Source organism: Pundamilia nyererei, unplaced genomic scaffold (genome assembly GCF_000239375.1).
Source record: "Pundamilia nyererei isolate P.nyererei 1_Seehausen unplaced genomic scaffold, PunNye1.0 scaffold00004, whole genome shotgun sequence".
Taxonomy (NCBI): domain Eukaryota; kingdom Metazoa; phylum Chordata; class Actinopteri; order Cichliformes; family Cichlidae; genus Pundamilia; species Pundamilia nyererei.
The window spans coordinates 1,085,429-1,104,332 of record NW_005187405.1 but is presented as its reverse complement, the minus strand read 5'-3'; positions in this window follow the sequence as shown (position 1 = coordinate 1,104,332).

Below are 18,904 nucleotides of genomic sequence, written 5' to 3'. Positions count from 1 at the left end.
TGGCCGAAAATGAGCGTGAATGGTCATCCATCTTTCTGTATTAGCGAACCTGTGCAGGCTGTATCCTCTCACCCGACCTCTTGCCCTACAACCGAGTAAATTAAAGAAAACTAATTTGTGGTTGAAAAGATAAAATCAAAAACAAAAGAAATAAAAGCTTGTTAAAAAAGGCGATCTTTACATTTATTTGAGTCACTTTCTGTAACAACTCTTATCAAAAGAAAGCAGACTGAGCTTGTAAAAGAGTTTCAGCACCTAAAAATGACACAGATCCTCAGTGCTGAACAAATAAGCGCAGTAGAAGTTATTTATGTGGTTTTCTAGCCTTGCAACTTGCATATTGATTTTTTATTTTTATAACACCTCTCTGCTCACCCTGATTGGGGGAGGGGGGGGGGTGCTCACAAAATGTCATAAATGTGATGGGGTGCTTCTCACCTGGTAGCACCTAATCTGATGCAATTCCCATGTGAAGCTGAAGCTAATTGGATGAAGCGCAAAGACCCAGTCGTCTCATGTGTGTGTGCACGCGTGTCCGTCCACACCACGTGTTTGCAGACGTTGAAATGTAGAAGGTGGAGTAACCTCCTCATAATTGCAGGGCACGGTAGTGACACAAGCAAAACATGAGATTAGGCTCCAAGCGCAATGAAGAAATAGAGAATTGATTAAGATGGAAAATGCTTGTCAGGCTGTGTGTGTGTGAGTGACTGAGTGAGTGAAAAGGCTACAAGGAGAAAAACGATCAGGGACTGAGAGAGGGAGAGAGAGAGGGAGACAGCGGTGGGCAGGCCCAGAAAAGCGATTACTCCAGCTGCTCTTTCACAGCTGCTCCCAATTGCTCCATTGCACCTCTTTCTCTCCGTCCATCACTCCCTCCGGCTCGTCCCTCCGTACGCTCATGTGTGACTGGACTGTTTGTAGCTGATGTAATCTTGACAAAACACTCCACAGTGGGAGTACTTAGCTGATGTGCAACCGTCTCACGGATGTACGTTTAAAAGAAGCCGCTGTGCAGATGCAGGAGAGGATTGTTCTTGATGGAATAGTAAAACGGAGTTAAATGATGTAGTGGAGAAATCAATGCTGGGAAGGCTGTCTAAATGTTATTTGAGATCCTTACTCTATTAAGTGAAATAAAACACATTAAATGTTCCACAAAACCGCTGCTCACACACAAACATGGGGGCTCCGTTCCCGCCCGTTCGTCTCTTTTGAAATTCCTTTCACTATTGTCGTCAGACCGTCTCGGGGGTGGGGAGGTGGCTGTTAAAACATGAGCAGTCCATTCAGTACGCTTCACCTAATCAAAGCTACGCTGCTTGTGAAACTTCCAGTTCTCCAGCCTATCAGGATGTGTGATAAAGACAGACTGAGAGACATGGGCTTCCTGGCAAGCTGAGATGTTATGAGTGTGCGCGTGCATGTTCCATGTGTTTTTTGTGTAACACACTTTGGCCTTTGTTTGCCTCTCTCCCCCTCTGTGCATGTGTGTGTGAGAGAGAGTCAGAGCATTACTTAAGCCCAGAGGAGTTGAACAACAGCAGGTACAGTATCTTAATACAGTGAGGTACCTTTTTAAAAAAATTGAAACGCTTGCTCTTTGTCACTTCTACTAAGTCGACCCATTAACGAATATGATAGCTTAATTGTTCGGGGTTTGCCCCCCTGCATTAAAGGCATCACTAAAGAAGTTTTCACCTGAGCCTGGGAAGTGAACATGAAGAAGAGGGCTTATATTTCTACTTTATAAATGAGAATGAAGGCCAGTACACAGCATGTTGTAAAAAAAGCGACACAAAATTCAGTACCGTTTGGCTCCAAACTTGTCATGTGACGTACATAAACACTAAATGTGGTTAGTTTTTGCTGAATATTTGCCCTTAAAGAAAGCACTGTAAAAAAAGGAAAATGGCATCAAGCAATGATGAGCTGTGTTTCTGAACAAGAAAGAGAAGAAACAGAGATTCTGGGTTCATCCAATTCTCACGTGAAGGCAGCAGCAGTGAGAATCTCATGGTTTGATCCAGGAGTTGAAGCTGTACCACGACTGCTTTCGTACAGATTTGACCCAGAGCAGTGTCTAGCTGTGTGTCTGAGGTAAAATGGCTATTATTTTACTTTTGGTATATTCTGCACAGGTGCAAGTTTTGAGCTACAAGAGCACTTGTAGCCAGATGCAGTGGTCTGATGGTTTGTTTATTTGGATCCTAAAGTCGGAAAAGTCAAGCAAGCTTGGTTTGAAAAAATACATTCTACACGTTTGTCCACCAACATTATGATATTGTGCAAAATGTTACACGGATTTTACACATCCAGTATATAATGGGGGGGAGGGGGGGGTGTAATGCACTTTGATAGTTTGTCTAACAAACAAACACAAACAATTTCCCAAAGTCTGACCCGTATTGACCCATCTGTTTAGTGTCCTCCTCATTCATGCTGGCTACCATGGTTGCTGCAGAAGCAGAAGTTCACTACTGTGAACCGAATAATTAGCTAAACTGAGACAGCACAGCATTAACTTATTGGCAATGTGAGTGTTTTAAGTTTTTCATTACCAAATTGTGTAAATTATTGTGACATACTACTTGGCCTTGGACCCCTGACCCCCTCTATAACCAGTGTTTGGGAGGAACGGAATACATTTGTGGGCATTACTTATTTAAAATACAAAATATGAGTAACTGTAGGCTGTTACAGTCGCCACTTAAATAGGTGATAATTAGAATGCAGTTACTTTTTTGAAATAAATAGATTACACGGCAGCAATTTCCTGTTTCATATGTTAGGCCTGTCTATCCCATCTCTAATTTTGGTAATTTCACGCATTGCCAGAAATCCTAACAAAACACGCAATAAGAGGTTCTAATGTAAGCATCCTGTTAATATTGGTGGCGTGAGTTACACAATGGACCCAGAGCCAGTACAACACAGCCAGCAGTGCAAAGGCAGGAATGCATTTCTTACTTGAAAATTCCAATGCTACTTCACATTTATAGAAGAAAGGGATGGACGAAATCTGATATCTTTGATGTACTATTGCTGTGTGATTTATTACTATTAATAAAGGCTGCATGACAACCTGGTAGCTGCAAATAATCATGTGCAGTTCTGAAAGCAGACAGAAAGAAAACATATTACTGATACAGAAATAGTTTTCCATAAGAGATCACTGCAAAAAGTGCAGCCTCACCTAATGTCCACCCTAATGTTACTCATTTTATATTAAGATTAAAACATTTAGTTGGTATTGCTTTCAGAACTGCACATGACTAGTTGTAGCTAGCAGGTTCTTAATGCTATCCATCAAGTCAGTCAACGTTAGCTCGGTGGCAAGTACGCTGCAGTAATTGTAATAAAAATCACACAGCAATAGTACATTCATGCAGTTGTAAAAAGCGTGACAATATATTAAGTAATCCAAAGTATTCAGAATACGTTACTCACACTGAGTAACTTTACATTATAGACTACATTTTGGGCCATGCATTCTGTAATCTGTAGTGGAATACATTTTAAAAGTAACCTACCCAACACTGTCTGTAACACTGGCACTTCTTCTATACACTATATTGCCAAATGTAACGACTCACCTATTTAAATCACTGTGTGTTCCAATCACCTCCATGGCCACATGTGTTCATTTTTGTTAGTTAACTGGTAACAGAACAAATTGCTCAGTGGAAAATTAGGACACTAAAACCAAAAATCAGACTAAGTGGATCACTTTTGTACTGCCTCTTGCTGCAGCAATGAGTTTTTTCCTTAGAAGCCAAGGATGTACTGTCCACTTTCGCTGTCTGTCTCTTTAGCAGTAATTGGCTCTTTGTTTTTTGGCTAGCTGCACTCAAATAGGAAAATCCACCTGTTAGCTGTAATTTTTGGTTTAGTAAAGTGCTTTATGTGTGCACTGTGTGGAGGAAAGACTGTTTGAGTCAGGTGACCGACAAGCTGGAGTCAGGAAGTGATTTCCTCCTGTGGCCGGATTTACTGAGTGGTGCATTCATCTGATGCAATCAACACTAGTTTTTGCAATAAAACGTTTTCTCTTTTCCCAAGTACATCCAAGCAGTTTACAACACAACAGGTTACTAAGCACATCACAAACATAACTATTTTTCTTATCGAAGCACGATCAGGGATCCTGACATCCCTCAGCATGTTTGCAGCAAAAATAAAGAACGCAAAAAACCCCAATTTGGGTCTTATGGTATCCTTCACTTACATTTGTGCTTCGCGTTTCCTCACTTCTAATATGAAGGAATCAATTTAATGAGATGATGTAAGGTTAAACAAGGGTCTCCAAAAAGTGTGGCATCTCTGTCTCTAAAACCCTTTTGTTTGGTTTTTTTGTCGATCGCACACACTCACCTTATTTTTTCTGCAGACATGCTGATGGGATTCCCACAGCCAAAGAAACATAGCGCGAAAGTTGACAATACATCCTTGGTTTCTTAACGTAAAAGTCATTGTTACAGCCAAGGGCAGCACAAAAATGATGCCTTTAAACTCAGTTTTAGTTTTGGTGTCTTTATTTTCCCCATAGTTACTGGATTTGTTAGCTAACGTAAACTAATGTAAGGTTATTGAGTACAAGCAACCAACCAACCTAATGCTGTCATGCTCTGCACTGGTGCTAAAAATCTTTTAAAAACTTTAACTTTAAGCACCTTTAAGCTCAATTGTGTGAATTGGCTTTTATACATGAAGTGTTTCATGTCTACTTTAAGGCAGGTTTACAAGAGGTGTGTTCACATGTGTGTGTCATACTCTACGATCTTTTGGCAGTTGTAAATAAACGTTGAGTGCATCCGGTAGCGCAGCAGCTGTCCAGCATTAAACTAAAGGATGACTGGAGAGCAAAGGAGTACACTACTGTTTTGCCTTTGATGTGGGCGTGTCCCAGTAGCTCTGACGTTGTGTGAAAACTGTTGATTGTGGCCCACTTGTCAACATTTGACCAACGAATAGATCATCCAGGTCCAGTGACATGCTGGTGGGATTCACTGGGTGAAATCACCCTCGGCTTGGTGTTCAAATTGAAATGCACATGCAAATGGACAGAATTGTGGGACCATAAATAACTCTTTGTGTCAAAATGATTGATTAACGAGTGACTTAGAGAACAGATTCACATACAGGCAGTATAGTGAGATGTATGAACTCAATGAAATGACTCATGGAATGACAAAAGTTAGTGTAGCTTATGTTTCCCCTTCACTGTGGCGTTGCTGATCTTGATAATATAATAATGTAATTGCAGAACAAATACTGAATATGAATGCTAATCACTCTTATTTTGAAATATTTTTTTTTCCACATGCTCGTTTCAGTAACCGAACACGATAATTGTTGAATGCGTAATCACCTACCGCTCAGCCGACACAATGGGCTCTCATGTGTATATTTCAACTTTCACCACCTACATCCACCCTTAAGCATGACAGAACCACCTCCACCCCCCATGCCTGCCACCACTTTCTCATATTTTATCTCCTTTACCCTTCCTACTCCCCCTGCTCTTAACCTGCCTCCTCATTCCTCTGCGTTGGTGGGTACTCTCCTCTTTCCCTCTCCATCCACTACTCTTCCGCTCTTTTGCTCCTGCTGCCTTGCCATGCATAATTAAATTTCCAGTGGAAATGCACCCTTCCTCCATTTTTCTCTTTTTCCTCTTCCTCCATTTCCCTCCATGTCTATCAGTCTTCCTTTCTTGTGCTCTTGTGAATAAGATGGGTAAGTCTTTGCTGAACATCTCAATTTTTCTTCCTCTATGTCTCTCCTCCTTCCTTCCCTTACCACCTGCTCTCTTTAGGCCTACACTGGGACCGAGTGCCAGGCCTGTCTTGTTAAGTGATAATGTTAAAATGCTAAATCACACCACCAGAGCCACCACCGCCTCCCTCCCCATCTCATTCTGTGAGGGGTCTCCGGTTTCACTTTGTGCTGTCATCCTATCCAGTCACACTCATCAATACTCAATGCAGGATCTCCATCAGCCTGTGTATTTCTCTTCCAACATTAGACAAGGTGATGTTTGGGGCCTGACCAGACCCTTGTTAATGTGCATGTTAATGAGCCTGAAGTATCAGACTTCCTTCTTTCTGTCAGTTTCATGTCTTTTTCATTCACTCAACAAGTAAAAAATACGTCGGGTCACATTTATTGTTTCCCGGTTTCACTTCCACACTCTTCCTCCACAGTGAAACTTATTATAAATATAGGAATCTCTTAGATTATATATTCATGCGGTATGACACCATGCTCTTGCTCAAAGGAAAAGGGCACAAATTTAAGACACAAACCACAGGCTGTATTGAAAAATTATATGTCTTTAGCAGCTTTAACTTCAACAATGTTATGTTTGAAATACAACCAGTTAGGGGCGGAGGAAAGTGACAGTAACTACATAGTTTTTTAAAATACTGACTTAATTTGAGCTAGTACTGCATCAGTGATCACCTGCTTTTGCTCAAACCTGGATCTGTGTAAATCCTGTAGCTTCACTATTAAGACCAGGCTCGGCTTGTGCGCTCACACAGATGTGACTAACAGCTGCTGATTCCATTAAACATCCCTGAACTGATGATTTTATGTTTCAATGCAATACAAAGGCAAATGTAGGAAATGTAACCAGATTCTGTTTTCTCTCAGTGCAATTAGGAAGCACACTGATACTGGTTACTAATATATTCACTGCCAATTTATGTTGTATTCAAACTTGTAACTTAATCTTAAGCAATTCTGCTAATAAGGGCAATCAATGGTATTTTTAATTTTATGCTACTAAAAAAAAAATAAGTGGGACATTTCTTGCATTTAAACAAAACTTTGATCAGCCTGGTGTAAGAGTCAGGTGCTTTGTATGCCCAGCCTCCACCCCAACCACCTCTGATTCTAGCAAAGCTTTTGAATGTGGCAAAATACTATCTAACGTTAGCTGTACTTCTAATAAAATCCAGACCCAAGACAATAGAGCCACTTTCTTCATGAGTCTCATCTCCAGCAGCAGGCACGTTTAAACTGTGACTTTTGCTATCAGGTCTCAAAACAATGGATAGTACTATTAGTACTATTACGCAAAGTACCCCGTCTTATCAGCTAATGTATTTTCCTGCAGCTACTGTACCATTGGCCCACTGGTGGCCCTGTCACCAGCTTTAAGGCTTTACAGGATTTAAACTGGTAATGTACCTGGCTGCTTGCTCACCCATAGCTGACGTTAGGGTAGGATATCAGTGATTCATTACACATATGCAAAGTAACTCAAAAGTTTTTCACAAGTTTCTACAGACAGAGCAAAGTGGTCTTTTTGAATAGTTTTGGTACAGACCAAAAATCAAGCATCAGCTCATCATTCAGGGATGAAACTTTTCCTGGAGTTGAGGTAAGTACCGTATTCATGACTATAACATGTATCTAGTAGTGATGAGCATGCAGAGAGGCAGTTCCTGTGTCAGACATTTCCATCACACTAACTTGAGCCAAGCCTTGAATATAATCCAAGGCCATCTGTTGGGTAGATCCTTCGATATGCTAATTAGCTGGTGCCAATCTTTCCTATTTAACTGACGGCGTCTTTGAATGGGAGAGTTCTACTGTGTCACAGATGGATTTAAATATCAAGGTAGTTTATATCAGTAAAGATCAGTTTAGGTCTTACCTTTTGCACACGCGTAATGGCAATGAAGGAACGCACATGTAAAATTGCTGTAGTCATCATAATTTTTGGCATCACTTTACAAAAAAGAAAAAAAGAATCCCTAAGAGACTTTTACCACATTGTGATTCAGGCAGTTTGAGAAGGAATTAGACTCCTTCATGTGCTCTAGGATCTGTTTTCAGGGTTGAGGAAAACTAGCCTGTCATTGGGAGACTTTGGCCAATAACAGGTTTTTCCACCAAATCAAGTATGTAGGAAAGAAGTTGAAGAAGTAATAGTTTGACTCCCATGAGAACAAAAAAGTCAGCACTGACTCAGTTTGATCACATATATAGCAATTGTAAACACTAGCTATTTTTCTGATGGAGCGGTTAGAAGCACAAGGAGAGAGCTGCAGGAGAAGGGCAGGCTATTTTTAAGTTCTTGTGTTTTTTGTTATATATATATATATATTTTTTTTATTGGCTACTAAAATACTGTGAAGTTCATTGACTCTTTTTCAGCTACAGTCGCGGGATGCTGAGCTGTTTACTCTGTACAGAGCAAATACGGTTGTTTGACATTCAGTTAAACAAAGCTGTTTTACACAGCAGATGACAGGGACTAACGTTGCAACTCAATTTTGGCTACAGGAGCCATCAGGTAAACATATACAAACCCAGATCCAAAAATGTGGGGTGCTGTGTAAAAACAGAAGAAAATCATTTGAAAATCTCAGAAACACATATTTTATTTACAATATAACACAGAAAATATATAAAACGTTTAAACTGAGAAACATTTTACTTTTTCACGAAAATATTAGCTCATTTTAAATTTTAAAGGCAGCAACACGTCACCAAAAAGTTGTAATGGGGGCAACAAAAGGCTGGAAAATTATGTGGTGCTAAAAAGATGAGATTAATTGGCAACAGGTCAGAAATATGACCGGGTCACCTTATTGATGTTGCAAGTGTAATATTCACAATTTTCATCCCCACGTTTATCTTTCTGCTGCATGGGAAAGGTTGGGCATATATTGTGTTTATCAGTGCATTTTCAATGCAAATAAAGGTGTTGCTGTATGAGAAGCTTTTCTGACCTAGAGTCTTAAACAAAAATGCACCTTTTTTATTTTAGAGAAATGAAAAGAAACTAAAACCATAAAATATGTAGGTGAATAAATGGAGTAAACAGACCAAAACAAAACATCACCACAAGGATTTTCTTGTGCCAGGGTGTCTTGGGGAATAACTTGCTGATGTCACACTCTTGTTTTTTTAATTAGGCAAAAATATCACGAATAGTGCCTAGACTTCTACACGCCATGTTGGGGCTCAATTTTTCCATTTTTAAGCCTTAAACCTACCAGAGTATAATTAGTTATTGAAGAGGCATCAGAATTTAGATTGTTTTTCCAGTTTTCATGAGCCCACTGAGGTGTAAGGACCCCTAACCCCAAAGCTATCCTGATAATCACGATACAACATTATGACATTTTTTTTTGTCATAGATAAAAATGATATAGACCTCAAAAGATTAACAGAATCAGCAAGGGGCACACAAAATATCTAAATGAATTAAATGAGGGGAGGACTATAGCACAAACAGGTAAGAACAGAAAAAGAATACAGACTTAGTCAAATAAAAAGCAAGTCAATAAAGTGATCTTTAAGAAGTGATTTAAAAGACCCTGCAGAGTTGGCGAGCCGAGTTGCTCGGGCAGAGTTCCAAAGCTGAGGGCTGAAAAGGTCCAGTCACCTTGGAAAACAAACCAATGGTTATAACATTTGGAAGCAACCAGAGGTTTTAAGAAACTAACGTGGATTACAAAGAACAAACATCAAAAAAAGAATCTGATTCAGAGACACAAGACTTCTAGCAAAATGGTAAAATCTGTTTTAAAACTCAAGGGGAACCGTGTAAAAATGCAGAGTCATCTGCTGATGTGGTATTGTTTTCATCTTTTAAGTCTTTCTATCTGCCTGTGTGTGTGTTTCACAACAACACATGATCTTGAGCTGCCTATTGCAGCAAGAAATAACGAAAAGACCCTTACAACATTTTGCAGCTGTTTAAATGTCTGATTTAGTCAAAGCAATATATATTAAAATATAAAACTACATATACTTCTCATTTATTCTCAAGTCTTCTGCAGAATGTCTATTCAGCTGAAATCAGGGCAGGTTTAATTCACAGCTCCAACAGAACAGTTAGAGCACACAAGACACCAATTGTACATGACGATTCATGCATAGATAGAAGCCCAGCCAATACCGTAAACAACAAAGTTCTTGCATTACAACATGTCAAGATTCAGCTACATAACATACGTCCCACTTTGCTGTGTACTAAGCATGCCAGTCATGCGCAGTGAACTGTCCTTTAATGTGTTTGCATCAATTATATGAGTCCAATTCTTTCTGATCCTTGTGGAAATTAAAGCAAAGATATCAACAAATCAAAATGTAACCTCGCCGTGTTTAATAAATCATACCGTCTCTGTGAATTCTGTTTCAATCCATGTTTTCTCTCAGTTTAACCACTCTGCTTATTCAAATCTCCAGCAAGAGCTTTAGTCAGTGTCTAAAAAAAGGACTGACTTGACGTAATGGGAACATTGTCAAAACAACCCCAATCCTTAACTCATCTCATGAAGTCCCATTCAGTCATTTTTGGACTTTGGATAGAGGATTTTCACAATCATGTGATCATTTCTTTTTTTTTTAATTGTGTATGCAATAATAATTTAGAATTGTTTATTTTTTAAATAAACTGTGTTTCTGTAAAAATAATTGTGGCTAGAACATTTTACCTTTTACTTGTGCTGTGACTGGCTACCATTTGTTTACATTTGCGGCACCAGTAAAGAGGTCCCCTGTGATAATCGTTATGTGCTGAGTAATGTCACAAACAGTTATTAATACTTATATGTGGATCTGCATGTGGGGTTGGTAATCCAAAACCATGCATATGTATGCAAAATCTCTGACTCACTGCTTTTCCCCTTCCTTGTCATTCTCACACATACACTAACTTAAAAAACTTAAGCCATGAGGGGCTCCTCTTACAGCTACGGCTTTGGAATATAGTCCGTTGCAGTTTATGATGAAGAGGCCTGCTGCTAAATCCATTTGGAGGTTTGCAGAGATAGATGGAGATGAATACCTCTTTCCATCATCCCTCTCGCTTTCTCTCTGCTGACACGTGCTCACTCGCACATGGACACACTTCCTTTAGCTCTCCGAGTTACATGAAATCCACCCACAATTATACAGCACGCAACTGCAAGGGAATCTTTCAGCAGCCGGGGTTTGGTCTCAGTGGGCAGCGCTTCACTGCTGAGTGCGCAGCCTCTCTTGCCTTGGTGGGGGGAGGCCTCCTCTGTCGAGGTATTATCTGCTCCCATCTAAAATTCATCAGCTACTGGGAGATTCGTGACGACAAGTCAATTTGATCGGCTAACAATGCACCGTGGTGGTCGGTGTTCTGTGCACAGGCAGGTATGTGAGTCTGCGTTAAAGAAGGCATAAACAACACAACACATGGGCGGGCATGTGCAAGGAGGCAGAGGGGTGCCACCTGCATCAATACAGAGTATCTAGTGGTTATTTCTAATCAAATGATTGATTAATATGATTAATAAACACAAAAAACACAAGAAAATAATATTTAAGTACTTAAAGTAATATTTAAGTATTTAAGTATATTTAAGTCTAAATGTAAAATTATTCATTTAAAACAGAAATATGAACACATTTGTGTTAATTGCAAGCGTTTTGCACATAAAAGAAATCACAGTGTGTGGGTGTGTGTGGGTTTGGGAGAGCCTGAGATGTGATGATGGGTCATGTAGCAGCAGCACACGTGCACAGTGTGTGTTTCAAGCATGCATATGGGTCTCATGTGTTCTCATATATAGTGCACACATGACAATTCCCACAGAAGGCCTTTACTTTAATCACTTGACTATTTCTAAGTAGCACAAACTCAGTCCCAGCACAGAGGGCGAGGTGATGTGTTGAATGTTCTCTCATAATATTAGATGATAGCAAAAGCATTTTACCACATGCACACTCTACAAGAGACTGGCCTGCCATCGGGTCAAGGGCACTTGGGCTCGGTGTCTGTAAGAACACTTAGACGTGTGCTAGAGGCTGGAGATCAAACCAGCAACCATGCAATAGCAAAGATAACAACCCACTCTACCACATGAGCACTGGCTCCCCAATTAGACATAGTAATTCACTAAAGAAGTTACCAATCAGGGCTTTCCCTGAATCAAAATTGAGACAATCCAATCAGATTCAGCAGTTAAATACAGCTACTTGGATACGTCTCTTTGGTTGAATATAAGTTTGCCAGAATATTCGGCAAGGCAGCCTAATATTTTCTGCATTTTCAGTTAGATTCAGGCTGTCTCATCCAAATTTTACCGCACTTTAAATAATGTGCAAATGCATAAACATATTTAAAAGCATGAAATAAAGGCAATGAATCCTCTGTAAAACTTACCTGCTTCAAATAGGCCAGTTTTCCATGTTTGGTGTTGCTGAGTGATATGCTAGTGATACACGCAGAGTTGGCTGTTTTTTTTACCCCAGCTGGGCTCATTTGCCTTCTCCAAAACAAGGAAGCACCAAACACATCTTACCTACAGATGCTTGGTTGGTATCAGCAGGATCACTCAACCTCAGATTTTAGCTTCTGTCACCAGTCAACCATAAACTTAGTGCATGTTATTGGATAAACAAATGCTCAACACTCATGAATTTTAGCTGAAACCGGGCTATCAGACTGAAGATTTAACCACAAATACATGCGTCTATCATGTGCTAAAAATGTAAGATTAGCCTTACTATTAATTTATTTGAACCTCTGTGTGAATAGATGACTGCACACCTGCGCTCACTTTTCTTAGTCTATGCAGATTTGTATATATGTGTATATAAAGTGTACAGCAGCAAAATGTATGACAGAGATTCTCAGTGATTCCTTCGGTTTATCTCAGCACATGCACACAACACATTCACACCCCAGCGCCTGATGTCCTCTCTCTCCTCTTCCCCTTTTCCCTCTCTTTCTTTTTGGCATCCATCACTGTCTGTGGCAATGGACTGCGAAACAAATTTCTATCACGATACATTACAGGTTAAGAAAGGGAGCTGGGAATGTGTTATATATGCCGGGTTCGATTTTTATGTAGGGTCTACAGGCTCGTCCATCATTGCTCTGCTAGGCACCCTTGTGCACTGGGCCCCTGACGAGATGTTGTCTTGGCACCGCTATCAATCATCCTACACTTGCCTCGTGCCCGATGCGAAGGAGGGGGCATGTGTTGTAGCTGCAGGACTTCCTCCCTCCTTCTGACAATGCATTCCCTTCCTCCGCCCCTCACAATTGTTCCTCGTTTGAATTGTGCGTTCAAAGCATGTGCTTTGTATATAGGGCTTTCGTCCCTGCGTGACCTCTGTGGGTCTTCCCTTTTTGGCAGAGTCCTATGATTTTAATGACAGGAGATGATTAGCTACTAATTGCGCCAGCCATGGGTGAAACAAGGTTAGCCTGGATCCACCTGGCGCCACTCAATGATACCTGGGTCAGTGCTATTAAAATAATATGAGGTCATGCCTTCATATGAAATATAGCCTATATAAACCCTAATATAGCTTAGGGAGGAAGCATCATTATCAAGTGATAACAGAAGATTGCATTCCACAGCATTTAAGGTGAAAGTGTCTGGATGCAGTGCTGTGCTATCTGTGGCTTCATAGCCTGGTATAATTTCAGTCCACAAAGACTAGGTTGCATTAAAGTTTAACCTCAGTTGCTCTGATGTCTTAATATATTTTCATTTACCCTTTCTTCATCTTTGTACTTGACATGTGGGTTACACAGACACAGGATACTGAATCAGGCTACTGCTAGACTAATCCTTTTTCTCCCAAAGTCAGGCGGATTACGATTTAAGAAGTACTCCTTCGTCCTTCACACTCCACGGTGAAAGTCACCAAGCTATCAGAGAGCACGGGGGGTAGGCACAGGGAGTAGGGACTGCTGGGTGGGAGTAAAGGTGGAGGAGGAAGGGGGGTAGGAGGGAAATGGGGAGAGGGCTTAATTAGGCCAGATCACCGATGCTCTACGCCATTGCCACCGCCATTCCCACCGCCATTCCCATCCCCGGTCCCTACTCTATTCCCCTAGATCCCATCCACTTAATGTTCTGTGAAATCATATTCCACTCCCAGGAGAAGAAAGAGAAATCAGAACAATAAAGTGACACATTTTAAAGAGAGGCAGCACCACGGGGAAATAGACTGTTAGTGACACATGGAAGATGTGGCCTGATGGATAGCAACCACATCTGTCTGGCCCATTAAGAACAAACAGCATCAGATCCAAAACACAGCAGTCTGGAAGAAGCTCCAGCACCATCCAAAAACAAGGATTCGCTACTGTTTTACGTCCAGTCTAAGTAAGTATTTTGCTGTGTGCAGCACGCCCTCATTAAAGCCAAGGCATTAAATCAAACACCTGCTGACTCTGTCTTACCATTTAACAAATTGCTGTAAAACTAAAATAAATTTTCTTCAGTTACGTGGCATTATTTGTAAAAATCATCTGGATATAATTGATGCTCTGGATGTACACAGCTTTTTTCTTTGTGCACAAACTGACAGGAATGTAAACATTTTAATTTAAATCTATATTTGGAAAAGCTGTGACGACTCTTTCAGCTCAAATTTGGTGTTTAGAGTTTGATAGACGTGCATGCGTTATGTAGTTTCCTGTGTTTGTGCACCTGAGAATAGACACCTGTGGTGATTAATCACATCAACACAGCAGCATTCCTGTAACCATCCATCGCAACGAGCAGGGGAATATAGACAAAACTGATACCTTGTCATAATTTTAAGAAAGATGTGAAACTGAATTCTGGGTGCAGGTGTGAGGTTTTGTAGCTCCATGTTACATATTAAAGTAATGAACTGTTTAATGGAAATAACATTAGGAACACTAAGTAGTGTCTTTATATATATGGCACACTGAGCCAAAGACGTTTTACAGTAAGAATCTGTTGCTATTAATTACACTAGATAGACTGTAAAATAGCATTTTAATGCAGACTTGGTCTTTTACTGTAATCTGACTTCAAAAGTAAGCAGAGGGCAGAAACTACACGGCAGTGATGTTGACCAGACAGAGGTTAAAGGCAGAAAACTAAAACTTATGACATTTCTTTTGCCAGATGTTGTCTGTTTTTTAACAGTCGTCACTTCTATTAAAAGCAGCATCATAACTTACGTAACAGTTATAAATATCTGCTTTACTAGCTGTCACGACTACGTTTTGATGGGTTGTTTTCTCCACGGTGATTTGATTGAGCTACAACGCTTGCAAATTTAGTTTCAAATCACTAACTGAAATCCTCCAAAATGCCCCTTTATCAAAATGGATATTTTTCTTTTTATAAGCAGCAAAAATCAATGAATAAATTTAGTTTCACAAAAGCTAGATGTGGCTGTCTCACCAGTTTAGCAATTGCGTGCAAAAATACTCTGTAGCCTCAAGGAATCGGTGAAAAAATACAGCTGAAGGTCCCTTGAAGGTTAAAAACAATGCTGTTAATGGCTGATATTTCACCATGCATAAAGACTATGAACATGAGGTCAGTTTCAAACGGCACCCTGAACAGCAAATTCAAGGTGCACGGTTAAACTCTCAGATGAATGGACCTTGTCACGTAATAAACCTAAGCTGCTTTAATTCCTTAATTAGGACTGTGTCTGTGTCATTGTTCTGCATTTCCCTCAGCTCCATTTTAAATTAGCCACAGTTACTCAAATATACACATACAGAGCTGTTAAGCTGTAAATTCACAAATTAAAGGTTAGATCGTGACCAACAAAGTAGGCCTAATGTTGTTTTTGGGTGTGGCAGCAGCTTCGTCTTTTTTCCTGAAGCCGAGGGGAGGCAACGAGGCGTTGAAGCAGACAGGCCGCCTGGCATGCAGCAGGCAGTGAGCAGCGAAGACGTCCAGCAAAATGGAGGTATTCAAATAGACAGAGGCACCTAGCGTCAACATGCAGACAGACGTGAGAGGGAGGGATTCTGTCAGAGAGGAAACGGAGAAAAGCTGGACCACGGAGATACACGTGGAATACAAATAATACACAGAATGGACAAACAGCTGGCCAGACAGTGACAGACAGACGCATGGAGACTGACGGATAAGAAGACATTCAGGCAGGCTGGGTGGCAGAAATCCAGACATCCATGCAGAATAGATGGAGGGCAGACAGTGCAACAGGCAGCAAGCACAGGCCTGCAACCACTCCATGCCTTGGGGACAACTTTGGTAGTGAAGAGATGCTATATCTAAAGTGGCTTTACTCTCTTCCTAGGAAGGGGGGGGGCAGCTTTTTCCAGCATCCAGATAGCATCAGGATTTTTTCATTATGACACAAGGCAGAATTATCATCCAGAACATCTGAATGTACCCCATCCACTCCTCTCTCTGTATCGCTCCTCTCCAATCATTCCTAATGCACTCTATCTGTCTCGCTCCCCTGTCCCTCCACCGTCCTCCCCCTCAATCAGGCAACCCTGTTTTCATTCCTCACTACCTCCATTGTTCTCTCTCTTTGTCTTTTTGCTTTATATAATTCATTTTATTGTTCACTGCATGCATTCGTCCTCTTTGCTTCCCAGTTTAGGTGGATGCGTTCAACCTTAAATGCACTTTTCTCATAAATGTTTGTCCAGTTTCTCCTTTGTAGAAACTCCATCGATTCCTTTTACACTAAGCTCACCAGCCCACATCTATTCAGGTGGTTCCACAGCACGCAAAAGATGCAAAAAATGGCATAAAAATAGGGAAAGAAAACTGAAAATTGTCATTAATGCATCATACTTGAATTCTACCTCACATGCCAAAAAACTTGCCTGCAGCTTATTGTTCTGCCATATAAAAGCAATATTAGTGACTATTTACTGAGTATTGTTTTTGAAGGCCATTTTGGAAATAATAACATTAAATAAAAGAAGAGCTTTACTGTATTTAAAAAGCTGTTTTGCCCAAGAGTCTACTTGATTTACTCTTTCTTCCTTGACGCATTCCTACCCCGGTGAAGGTGCCTGCTTTTGTTTCTGTCAGTATTTGCACGCCTGCGATGAAGCTGGCAGGCTGAGCAGGAGTCCTCTCTGTGACGTTTGCATGTTTTTTTTAATCCCCCCTTCATTGCAGTATGGCATGTATGGATCTCCCCACCGTGTGACCTACGGGTGACGGGGAAGCCTGCCAACAACGTGCCCGGAAACACCGCGACGCCAACACAGCGCAGCGCGAGCTAAAAATAGTCCTCTGGTGATAAATAATAAAACCTCTCTCCATATGCCAAGCGTCCCTCTCCTCTCCTCGTGATTTCAGTCTGTGCGGCTAATTGTATGACTTAATTTGCTGGGTTCGTGCTGTATAGAAACGCAAGAGCTGAGGCTATTAATGGTGTGCATTAATGCCCCCCCCCCTTTTTTTTTGTTACTGAAGGAAAATTGCACATAATTTTCCCGTCAAAGCCAAATGCTGAGTTCAGCTGCAATTACAGGAGTGAAATAAATCGAAGAATTAAATAGAAATCTTTAGTGGTGTGACCAAGTTTAAATGTTGGGATAAAACACAATCAGATGCAAAGGTTTGCTCAGTTTAAATTCCCCTTTTTAAAGCAGAACACCTGCCTCTGATACAACATCACACAGCTGAGACTTTAATCTCATCCAGTAATTTTAGATTGAATTAAAATGACAATAATGTGATTAAGTATTAAAGTATTTATTTCTGTATATTTTTTAAATATTGCATTTATTACCGTGCACTGTAGCTGATCATTCTCACATCACTCTCATGTAATGTCATGCACCTCTGCGCGGTTTCTCTTCCTCCATCTTTCTCAAAGACCTAATTTAAGGCTGGTGTTTGAAAAAAAAAAGCAAAACTAAAATATAAATGAAAAATAATTACAATCAAAGAGAAATCTCTCTCTCTCTCTCCCTCCCTCTGTGTGTCCGTGTGTGTGTGTTTGGGGGGGGGGGGGGGGGGGGGGACGACACGGCGCTCCCTTTTCTGTTTTTCCTGGCTGTCTGGTCACGATTCAGAGCCCTCACAGCGTGGAGCTTTGTGTGTGGATGCTGCTGCAGTTGAAGTCCGCATGGGAACCCCCCCCTCCCCCCCTCCATGCAAATACCCCCTCTCACCTCTTTCTCCTCTCTTCTCCTTCTTCCATCTCTCCCTCTTCCTCATCCACCCGCTGCTCCTCTTCCTCTTCCCGCTGCCTCTTCTCTCCCTCTCTCGCTCTCTCTCCTCCCACGCACGGCTCTCCACGACCGAGAGGCTAAAAATAGCACCAGGAATCCCCGCATCAATTCAGAAGAAGGAGGAGGAGGAGGAGGAGGTGTGGGGCGGGTGGGGGAGTCAGCTCACACAAGGTCACCCCCCTCCCCCCCCACACACATCAGTCCCCATCCAGCACATTTCATGATTTGCCCCGGCTCACATCTCTGTTTTTATCCACGAGAACCACACCGTGTCAGATTTTATTTCATCGCCTTGAATTGATAAAAAAAAAAAAAAGTCCAAATGGTATCGATCCCTCTCTAAATCCTATTAAAACGTCCCTCCTTATAATTAATTTCGTGACTCGGAGAATGGGAATGAGCTTTCACTGAGCACTCAAGGCAAAAAAAAAAAAAAAAGTAAAATAAATCAGTTGTTTTTCTTCAAAAAAAAAAAGAAGAAGAGGGGGACACTTTCCGTAGCAGAAGCCGCGTTTTGTGAGCGCACAAACAGTTGGAAGAGGGGAAAATACCGAGGCGCAAAGAAACGAGAGCAGCCAGCAGCTGTAACAATAAGCTGCTTGCAAAATTTCACAACGTGTTTCCTCCGTTTCCATTCCATGCTACACGCGACAGGAGACGGCAATGACTGGGGGAGCCCCTATTCTTAGCAGGAGACTATTGATTTTCTTTCTGTCATTTATAATCATCGTTGATGTGTCTTCCAAGGAGAGCTCCTGTGCAATCTCTATCAGATAAAAGGTACGTCCTCCCCTTCTTTCCTGGTATTCCTCATTTCTTTGCCTTCCTGTTCTTTCTCTTTCCCATCAGCATCAGTTCAAAAGGACGGGGTTTGAAAAGATTGCAGGATGAAATTCCAATTGCAGGGTCTCCCTTTATTTGCATTTTCACACCTTGCAGCAGTAGTGC